Source organism: Equus quagga, chromosome 10, assembly GCF_021613505.1.
Source record: "Equus quagga isolate Etosha38 chromosome 10, UCLA_HA_Equagga_1.0, whole genome shotgun sequence".
Classification (NCBI taxonomy): Eukaryota; Metazoa; Chordata; class Mammalia; order Perissodactyla; family Equidae; genus Equus; species Equus quagga.
In genome coordinates, this window is record NC_060276.1 from 42,593,020 (window position 1) to 42,603,139 (window position 10,120).

Below are 10,120 nucleotides of genomic sequence, written 5' to 3' on the forward strand. Positions count from 1 at the left end.
ACCTGCGCTAACATCTGTTGCCAATCTTTCTCTTCTTCTTCTCCCCAAAGCCCCCCAGTACATAGTTGTATATCGTAGTTGTAGGTCCTTCTAGTTCTGCTATGTGGGATGCCACCTCAGCATGGCTTGATGAGTGGTGCTAGATCCACACCCAGAATCCAAATTGGCAAAACCCTGTGCTGCCAAAGTGGAGCACATGAAATTAACCACTGGACCATGGGGCTGGTCCCTGACTAAACATGGGGCCGGCCCCTGACTAAACTTCTTACAATTGAGTCCTTTGAGACATACCTGTGTTCAATTAAAAAAAACTGACTTTAAGTTTGCTTACTAAGTTTCTCTTTCTTGCCACAAAACTAGATCCCGAACAAGGAAAAGGAGTATGATTAATTTTGTTATCTTTTATTCAGAGTACATATGCACTGTCATTATTAAAATGTTAGATGAAAATTGGCTCACTCTTTGCACAGTGAATATATAAGAAATCATTAATAGAAGGCAAACTAACACAATAACATATTGTTAACTGCAAGCTACTTGGTCCAATAGATCATTGATTGGGCTGCTTTGATAAACAAGTGTTCTCTCGAGTAGGGATGCAACGATCTTTAACATACCAAAGGACTAAACAGGTTCGTCTTCTCTGGGAAAAATCTCAGAGGAGGGAAATAATGACTAACTCCTCATCTACATTCAAAAAGTATTTCCTTATGGAAACTGCATATTTGCGGGCATGAAGGACCTCTGAGAAAATACCACACGCCCAAATATCCCTATTATAGTTTTGTAACTATAGAATAATAAATATGTGGCCATTTTCAATATATAGGAAAGGCAATATGTTGGGATTAGGGAATTGCAGAGAATCATGAATATTTGAAACATTTGTTTTAAGCAATGGCAGAAGCAACTCCTTAGGGACGCATAAATGTATTGTCAAGCAATACTAAAGGCAAAGCTTAGTTCAAATGGGAAACAATTCATCTGCAGTATTTCCAGTCTTGCTGGATGTGAGATCTTTCTCCAGTAATGTTTGAAAGCCTGAATATAGGAGGACAGAGGCAGACGCATAGGTAGGCTGAGATTTCACTAGGAGGCAATGGCCCTCAGGGTCCTGGCACCAGACTGGTTGGAGTGATGGGCTGTGTGGTTCAGGCTAGATAGAATAAAAGGCAGGGATCTAAAGTGTTAAGAGGCAATAGAGGAGTTAAGATCACAGGCCTTGCTGGGGTCAAAATTGGAGTAAAAAAGTAATGTGTCTACAAGTAGAAGGTTAGTTTTTCACTTTTCAAGGATAAAATAGTTGTCAGTGGTGACAAGGTATAGTGCGTGTCTATGAGCATAAGCTACCATGGTAGAGTGGAGATGGATGCTTTTGGAGTCACAGAACAATGAACCTAAGAATGTGAATGGGTAATTAACTGCCAAACTACTGATAGATTTTTTTTTTTGGTGAGGAAGATTGGCCCTAAGCTAACATCTGTTGCCAATCTTCCTCTATTTTGTATGTGGGACACTGCCACAGCATGGCTTGATGAGCGGTGTGTAGGTTCACACCTGGGATCCAAACCTGTGAACCCTGGGCCACCAAAGCAGAGCACATGAACCTAGCCACTATGCCACCAGCCCAGCCCCATTACTGATAGAATCTGATAATAGAAATGAACAATGTGAATCAAAGTGCCAGAGTCACTGATGAATACATGTATATGGTTTTGGTGGTGGGTTCCTAAATAATAGCAATGTTGAAGGTTACAGGGAAGTATAACTAAATGACCTGATCTTAAAAGGGGTAAGATTATTTATACAAGTGTAGAAGAGTAATGCCTTCATGCCAGTATTAGGAATTGAGGTGCCAGACCTGTGGCCAAGTGGTTAAGTTCACACACTCTACTTCAGCAGCCCAGGGTTTCGCTGGTTCAGATCCCAGTCACAGACATAGCACTGCTCATCAGGCCATGCTGAGGCGGCATCCCACACAAGCACAACCAGAAGGACCTACAACTAGAATATACAACTATCTACTGGGGGACTTTGGAGAGAAAAAAAAGAAGGAAAAAAAAAGAAGATTTACAACAGATGTTAGCTCAGGTGCCAATCTTTAAAAAAGAAGAACCTGAATTAAAAAAAAAAAAAGAATTGAGAATAGAGCCCCATTTACCTTATGTGTGCCTTTGGTTAAATCCTTTGGCATACCATTGCATCTTATGCGGAAGACTAAATAGAAGGTTAGTTCTCCGAGTCCTTTGATGAGGTTAGTTTCTCCTTCCATAATCTCAGTAATGGATCATGTTAATGAGTCCTTGCACGTTCATTGCATTTTGGATTACACCACTAGAAACCTAACTGCAAATCCTAAACACACACCAGCTTTGCCTATCATCATGGGCCAGGGTGGTAACATACATCATGGAGAACCCAAGCTGGATACAGGGAGGAGATGAGCATGTAGCAGAGCGAGAGAATATGATCCTGTCTAAAGACATTCAAATTCAATTTTATTTTATTTTATTTATGTGTTTTGCTGAAGAAGACTCACCCTGAGCTAACAACCATTGCCAATCTTCCTCTTTTTTCGCTTGAGGAAGATTAGCCTTCAGCTAAAATCTGTGCCAATCTTCTTCTATTTTTTTTGGTATGTGGGACACCTCCGCAGTGTGGCTGGTGAGTGGAGTGGGTCCGTGCCCAGGATTCAAACCTGCGAACATGGGCCTCCGAGTGGAGCGCATGGCACTTAACCACTTGGCCATGGGGCCAGGCCTCAAATTCAAAATTTTTAAATGCTATTGACTGAAGATAAAAATGCACTGTATATTTTGTTGTCAGATGGCAGTTTGCAGCCTCAGTAAATAAGAAAAATTATGAAGTAAATGTCCAATATGTCCTTTGCTTTATCAGATACATGTTTGCTCAGTGCTTTTAATTGTCATAATTGCCATAAACATTTGATAATTATACATTGTCTAAGTATGAGTAAAGTAAGCAGATTGTGCAATGGAATTCACAAACATAAACCTAATGTAAAAACCCTAGATCAGTGTTTTTTAAAGTATGGTCCTCAAATCATTGCTAGTTCTTGGTCATAAATCAAGTGTTTGGCAGAAGTGGCAGTTTCAGTATTTTTAACTTATTTTTATTTTCTAAAAAATGAAGTTACAAATATTTGTCCATACTTTGGCAAAAACCATTCAGATATAGGTTAGCCACATACTTACTCAGCTGTGACTGGAAAGTACTCACTGTATAAGCTACAAATGTTGACTGAAGTCACACTATTCTTTGATATCATAAATAAAATTCATAATCCCTGCCTCACATCTCTTGGGAAGTCCCATATTCTCTATGGGATTTCAGTGAATCCCAAGGACCTACCTCTCTTGGCCACCTCTTGTGTTTTATCTTCCACAGAACTCTCAATCTCATTTCAACCTCCCATTTTGCTGCTGTTCTGCCTTCTCCACTTTAACCCAGATGTGGCATATATTCCAGAACTCAACAAATTTCACTCAAAGAACACATGGAATTTTATATGTGGAAATTCCAACTCCATTTTTCAGGTTGCTCATCTTAACTCCTTCCTTTCTTTCACACTCCACATTTGGTCCATTAGCAAATCCTATCAACCCTACCTTCTGAATAGATTCAAACTTTGTCCATTTCCATACACCCCTTCTGCCACTCAGGTTCACGCCCTCTAACTGATCTTCCTGCCTTTGCCCCGTCCCCACTTCAGTCTATTCTCCACCAGCAGCCGGAGTGATCCTGCCTAAACATAACCTGTCACTTTTCTGCTCATAATCCTCTAATGGCCCTCAGTTCACTCACCTAGAAGCCAGCAGCCTGTAAGACTCTATTGATCTGACTCCTCATTACCTCTGTGACAACCTCCTAATCCTCATCCCGTCATTTGCCAACTCCCACTTCACTGTCCCACATATTGACTTTTGAAGATGCCAAGCACTAATGTGACAAAGACTTAAAGGCAAATACAGAAAGCTCTGTAGTTGTAAAAACATTAGCTCTTTTAATAGAAAAGACTCAATTTCCTTAAGTAATCAAAAATCTGATAAAGACAACATGAAGCACAGAAAATTACTTTGATAAAACACAGAATCTTTGGTTTCTAGCCAGATTACTTAAAAAGTAAAGGAAAACCTTTCACAATCTTATCAAGAACAAACAAATAATCCAAGAAAACTTTGTCTTTCTAGTAAATGAAAAAAAAATTGTTTTAGTTTTACATAAGTACACGGTTGATGTTAAAGCTCATTGTTTTTTGGGGTTTTTTTGCTGAAGAAGATTTGCTCTGAGCTAACATCTGTTGCCAATCTTCCTCTTTTTGTATGTGAGCTGCCACCACAGCATGGCCACTGAGAAGTGGTGTAGGTCTGCTCCCGGGAACCAAACCCAGGCCACCAAAGTAGAGAGCACTGAACTTAACCAAGCATTTCACTGTCAATCACCACAACATCCTCCCCTTTGTTCTCCTCACTTTCCCAGGCATTCCATCTCTTAGCCTCCTAATCAGGCTTCGTCACAAGCATTTGGACCTTAATCTGTGGCAGCTTGTTCCCTCCTAGCTTTTCAGAACAGCATGCTAAGGTCTCCAACTTGATATCCTACTCTCCCACCTTGTCTGCTACCCCAAAGCTAGCAGAGTTGCGGACAACTGCACATCTTTCTCTAACCTCAGCTCTTCTTCCAACTTTCTACCTTGAGCTTTAGCCTCTAGTTGGGCATTTGTGGCCATCCAAACTGCCCACAGTGGAGACCAGCCCACTGCGGCAGCCATTTGTTTACCTTCTTTTCTGTAGTGCACTGTGCATAGTTCCTCAAAGAAATGCATGAATCCACCCAGAACTTTTGGGGCGTCCCCATACTCATGTGGCAGTCCACAAGCATCTAACATTCAGGCCACCCCTCCCCCATAAAGGTTGATGGCCAGCTTGGCATTTCCCTTGCAGGTCTCTTTCCCAAGACCCATTTCTCCAGTCTCCTGTGGCTGGCTCACCAATTGTTGGTTCACAACCTTGGGATTTCCACAAGTGAAATTCAAAAGTGGCTCTCATACATGAAGGACAAGGAGAAATTGAAGAAAGGGGTAGAGAGCTCTAGATTGGTAGGTGGCTGTTTTAATAGGCAAGGAAATTTACATATGAGGCTAATCTTGGGTGGCTGAAATATGAGTAGATCTGCACACCTTCCCACCAGAATCTTAAAAGTTTATATAGAGGCCTTAACGGAGTTTGGTCACATACTCCGTTAGATGGTCTCAACCATCTGAGGTCAGATGGTCTCAACAACACATTATTCTCTCAAGGCTGCATCTTGGAAACAGTTCCTAGTGTAGAAATGGCAGGCAGAATATACATCACAAGGACAGGGGAGGGGGTAAAGAGTCTCCAATTACCTGAGTCCAGCTTGTCGGTCAACAGGTGGTCATGTCTTCTCAGTGACCTCCTCCAACAGCTCAGAGAGCAGAGATTCTGCATTTAATGTTGTAGTTTGGGAAGTTAGAAAGGCATTATTTTTTGGTGGTTGATTGGCTTAAATATAAACCAAAGATGGCCCACTGTGTGCAAATTGGAAATGCCCAACCTCTCTTGGTTTAATATAGAGGAACGGGTTCAGAGGCTTAATGAGATTGGAATGTTAGAGTGGATTTGTCATTTAAGACCTATTCATCCACACTAGGAGGGTCTAGAAGACATACCTCACCAATACTTTGAGAAATAAATTCATGAATGGAACCCTAACATACTTGAAGAGCTCTGTGATCGCTTTTTTCTGTTGCCCAGACCTTACAGTGGGAACCACAGCCACTCAACTTAAAAACCTAAATGCAACAGGATTAATTGGACTCCTGGGGTGGCAGGGGCCTAATGGTGGCACTCAACCACCAAAGGCAAGGTGGGTGTGGTTACTGGAACGGACAGCAGAGTAAAAGCAGTAATCAGAATAGTCAGATTCATGCAGATTTATGGCACTTGCTAGTTAATTATGGTGTTCTAGAAAGTGAAATAAATAGGAAGCCTACTAGATCCTTAATTGATCTGTATAAACAGAAATGTTCTAGGCCAAGTAGAAAAGGTATGACTCAAATCATAAAAACAGAAAGTCACAGTCCCTCAATCAATTCCCAGACTTGAAACAGTTTACAGACCCCAAATTCCCTGAATGAAGGGTAGGCTGAGTCTCCCTGAGAAAAGACCTTGGTTCACTACTGAAAATTTATGCTGTTAATATTTCTCCCAAAGGGACCTACAGCCTTTTACCAGGGTAACTGTACATTGGGTAAAAGGAAATAATCAGACCTGTTGAGGACCACTAGACACTGGATCTAAACTGACACTGATTCCAGGAGACCTGAAGCATCACTGTGGTCCTCCAGTCAGAGTAGGGGCTTATGGAGGTCAGGTGATCAATGGAGCTTTAGCTCAAATCTATCTCACAGTGAGTCCAGTGGGTGCTCACATCCATCCTGTGGTTATTTCCTCAGTTGCAGAATGCATAATTGGAATAGACATATGTAGCAGCTGGCAGAATCCCCACACTTGTTCCTGACCTGTGGAGCTAGGGCTATTATAGTGGGAAAGACCAAGTAGAAGCCAATAGAACTGCCTCTAATTAGGAAAATAAGTAAAAAATAGTACCACATTCCTGGAGGGATTTCAGAGATTAGTACCACCATCAAGGACTTGAAAGATGCAGGGTTGTTGATTTCAACCACATCCCCCTTCAACTCTCCTATTTGTCTTATGCAGAGGACAGATGGATCTTGGAGAATGACAGTGGATTGTTGTAAGCTTAACGAGGTAGTGACTACAATTGCAGGTGCTGTACCAAATGTGGTTTCATTGCTTGAGCAGATTAACACATTCTCTGGTACCTGGTATATAGCTATTGATCTGGCAAATGCCTTTTTTCTCCATACCTATCCAGAAGGCCCCCAAGAAGCAGTTTGCTTTCAGCTAGCAAGGACAGCAATATACCTTCACTATCCTACCTCAGGGGTATATAACTCTCCAGCTCTATGTCATAATTTAGTTCACAGGTATCTTGATTGCCTCTCCCTTCCACAAGATATCACACCGGTAAGTTACATTGATGACATTATGCTGGTTGGACCTAGTGAATGAGAAATAGAGACTAATCTAGACTTATTGGTGAGACAGTTGTGTGTCAGAGAGTGGGAAATAAATTCAACTAAAATTCAGGGGCCTTCTACCTCAGTGAAGTTTCTAGGGATCCAGTTGTGGGGCATATAAAGACATTTCTTCTAAGGTGGAGGATAAAGATTGTTGCATTTGGTCCCTCCTACCACCAAGAAAGAGGCAGAATGCCTAGTGGGCTTCTTTGGATTTTGGAGGCAACATGGTCTTCATTTGGATGTGTTACTCCAGTCCATTTACTGAGTGACCTGAAAATTTGCTGGTTTTGAGTGAAGCCCAGAACAAGAGAAGGCTCTGCAACAGATTCAGGCTGCTGTGCAAGCTGTTCTACTTGGGCCATATGATCCAGCAGATCCAATGGTGCTTTGAAGTGTCAGTAGTAGATAGAGATCCTATTTGAAGCTGTTGACAGGTCCCTATAGGTGAATTGCAATTCAGGCCTTTAAGATTTTGGAGCAAGGCCCTGCCATCATCTGCAGATAACTACTCTTCTTTTCAGAAATAGCTCTTAGGCTGCTACTGGGCCTTTGAGACTGAGCACTTGACCATGAGCCACCAAGTTACCATGCAACCTGAGCTGCCCATCATGAACTGGGTATTATCTGACCCACCAAGCCATAGAGTTGAGGATTCATAGCAACACTCCATCATCAAATGGGAGTAGTATATATATGATCAGGTTTAAGCAGGCACTAATGGCATACGTAAGTTGCATGAAGAAGTGGCCCAAATGCCTATGGTCCTCACTCTTGCTACACTGCCTTTTCTCTCCCAGCCTGCACTTATGGCTTCATGGGGAGTTTCCTACAATCAATCAGTTGACAGAAGAAGAAAAGACTTGGGCCTGGTTTACAGATGGTTCTACATGATACGCAGTCATCATCCAAATATAGCTGCAGCACTATAGTGCTTATCTGGAACATCCTTGAAGGACAGTGGTGAAGGGAGATCCTCCTAGTGGGAGAACTTTGGGCAGTGAAGCTGGTTGTTCACTTAGCTTGGAAGGAGAAGTGACCGGCCTGTGATTATATACCAATTCATGGGCTGTGGCCAATGTTTTGAATGGATGGTCAGGGACTTGGAAGGAACATGATCAAAAAATTGGTGACAAAGAAATTTACAGAAGAGGTATGTGGACAGACGTCTCTGATTGGGAAAAAAACCCCATGAAGATATTTGTGTATGTGAATGCTCACCAAAGAGTAACCTCAGCAGAGGAAGATTTTTATAATCAAGTGGATAGAATGACCCATTCTGTGGATGCCATTCAGCCTCTCTCTCCAGACACACATGTCCTTGCCCAATGGACTCATGAACAAGGTGACCATGGTGGCAGGGATGGTGGTTATGCATGGGCTCAGCAATGTAGACTTCCATTCACCAAGGCCAACCTGGCTACTGCTGCCACTGACTGCACATTCTGCCAGCAATAGAGACCAACACAGAGCCCCCAACATGGCACCATTTTCAAACATGATCAGCCAGCTACCTGGTGGCAGGTTGATTACATTAGACCACTCCCATTATGGAAGGGGCAGCGTTTGTCTTTACTGGAATAGACACTTACTCTGGATACAAATTTCCCTTCCCTTCATGCAATGCTTCCTCCAAAACTACCATCTGTGGACTTACAGAATACCTTATTCACCATTATGGTATTTCACAGAGCATTGCCTCTGATCAAGGAACTCACTTCACAGCAAAAGAAATGTGACAGTGGGCCCATGCTCATGGCATTCATTGGCCTTACCACATTCCCTACCATCCTGAAGCAGCTTGCTTAATAGAACAGTGAAATGACCTTTTGAAGATTTAGTTACAGCGCCAGCTATGTGGCAATACCTTTCAGGAGTGGGCTAAGGTTTTCTAGAAAGCTGTGTAAGCTCTGAATGGTGTTGTTTCTCCAATAGTCAGGATTCACAGGTCCAGGAATCAAGGGGTGCAAATGGAAGTGCACCACTTACTATTACCCATAGTGACCCACTAGCAAAATTTTTGCTTTCTGTTTTCATGACTTTGTTTTCTCCAGGCCTAGAGGTCTTAGTGCCAGAGGCAGAAAAGCTTCTATCAGGACATACAACAATGATTCCATTGAACTGGAGGTTAAGACTGCCACCCAGCCACTTTGGGCTCCTCATGTCTCTGAATCAACAGGCAAAGAAAGGAGTTATGGTGTTGCCTGCGGTGACTGATCCTGACTGTCAAGGGAAACTTGGACTACTACTATACAATGGAAGTAAGGAAGAGTATGTCTGGAATACAAGAGATCCCTTAGAGCCTCTCTTAGTATTATCATGCTTTGTGATCAAAGTCAATGGAAAATACAACAAACCAAACCAAGCAGGATTACTAATAGCCCGGACCCTTCAGGAGTGAAAGTTGGGGTTACCCTGCCAGCTAAATAACAATGACTAACTAAGGTGCTTGCTGAAGGCAAAGGGAATACAGAATGGGTAGTAGCAGAAGGTAGTTATAAATACCAGCTACAACCACCGATCAGTTACAGAAATGAGGACTGTAATTGTCACGAGTATTTCCTCCTTATTTTGTTATAAATATGTTTGTGTGTGTGTATATATATATATATATATATATATATATACACACATAAATTAAGCAAATATCTTGTAACAAAAGCTGATTGACTTTATATCGGTATTTAAGTATTGCTAATTTTACATAATAGTATTTCAGCTAGAGGATATCAGGAGAAGAGTAAACATCACTCAAGGACTCTACCTCCTCTTCTGGGGAAAGGAATAGTGCCTGTTCCATTGCATGCAGGATACCTGTATCAGGTTAGTTGGAATTATGATCTTGTTATTTTCTTTATTTGGAGATTGTGTGGTTTAAGGAGATATATATGGGTGCCAAGTTGACAAGGGGTGGGTTTATGATGGTTAATTTTATGTGTCAACATGACTGGGTTAAGGGATGCCCAGATAGCT

The 10,120-nt window shown here is 41.9% G+C and overlaps 1 pseudogene; it reads left to right on the plus strand.

Annotated features, from left to right (window-relative positions):
• The first annotated feature begins 1,351 nt into the window (after positions 1 to 1,351).
• On the plus strand, positions 1,352 to 9,693 carry LOC124245441 (uncharacterized; annotated as a pseudogene).
• Positions 9,694 to 10,120: the final 427 nt, after the last annotated feature.